We start from the raw sequence: 974 nt of genomic DNA on the forward strand, positions 1-974 counted from the left end.
TGTTTATAAAGAGTGGCTTGAAGGTATGTCAAGAGTAATTCAAACTTACCATTGAAAGTCACTATGAGAAGGTTCTCTTCGAGAAGATCAAGATGAATATGAAGATGGTCTAAAATGGAGTTCGGATGCAAAAGTTATGACAACTTCAGAGATGCTCATGTCGACACCAGATTAAAGAATGGCTTGAAACCCAATTAAGATGTCCTCATATGGAAATATGATCAACACAAATTGTCTTCGTCTCATCAAAACGGCCGATTTTGATATAAAAACGTCCCAATACGAGTTCGTATGCAAAAGTTAGAGCTATCGGAGTGCGGCCCTGTCACGAGGCGAGATGTAGTGCGCCCCACCAGACATAGGTTTGATGGGCAGCGCGAGCGAACAGGTGTTCTGCGTGACCGTTTTGGCCCAGAATATGGCCTCAAATTGAAAATGTTCAACATGAAAGTTGTTCGTCTTGTCGAAACGGTCAAGATTGCTTTTGGACTCGTTTCCATCCGAGATCGTTTACCACCACAAAAAGGACCTGCAAGGTGCAGCCAGTTTAAACCGAACAGTTTTAGAAAGTTCGGACAAAACCAATCCGAATTTGAGTTTTGGACGTGAATCCAAGCCTTTTCCTTGCACGGGAAGTCCATCCGCCTCTTATATACCTAAGGGGTGACGGCCGATTGAACAACACACAATCGATCAATTCATTTATCATTTTTTATCTTTTATCTTTTCTCCTTAGCCCTAGTTCTTCTTCTTCCTCGTTCTTCGTTTGTTCTTCTTCTTTGCAGGGCGGCGAACCTCGAGGCCCTAGGGGCGATCAGGTCGACCTAGGGCAGCCCATAGCCGCCGCGCGTCCAGACGGGGTACCTCCCGGGCGTGCGGGGTTTCGAGTCTTCAAAAGCGCCCGCTGGATTGCCTGCGTACCGCGCTTCCAGCCGGGTCTCCTTCGACGTGAGCTATGGTGCATCACCCTCGGC

This window comes from Triticum dicoccoides, unplaced genomic scaffold, assembly GCF_002162155.2.
Source record: "Triticum dicoccoides isolate Atlit2015 ecotype Zavitan unplaced genomic scaffold, WEW_v2.0 scaffold114665, whole genome shotgun sequence".
Classification (NCBI taxonomy): domain Eukaryota; kingdom Viridiplantae; phylum Streptophyta; class Magnoliopsida; order Poales; family Poaceae; genus Triticum; species Triticum dicoccoides.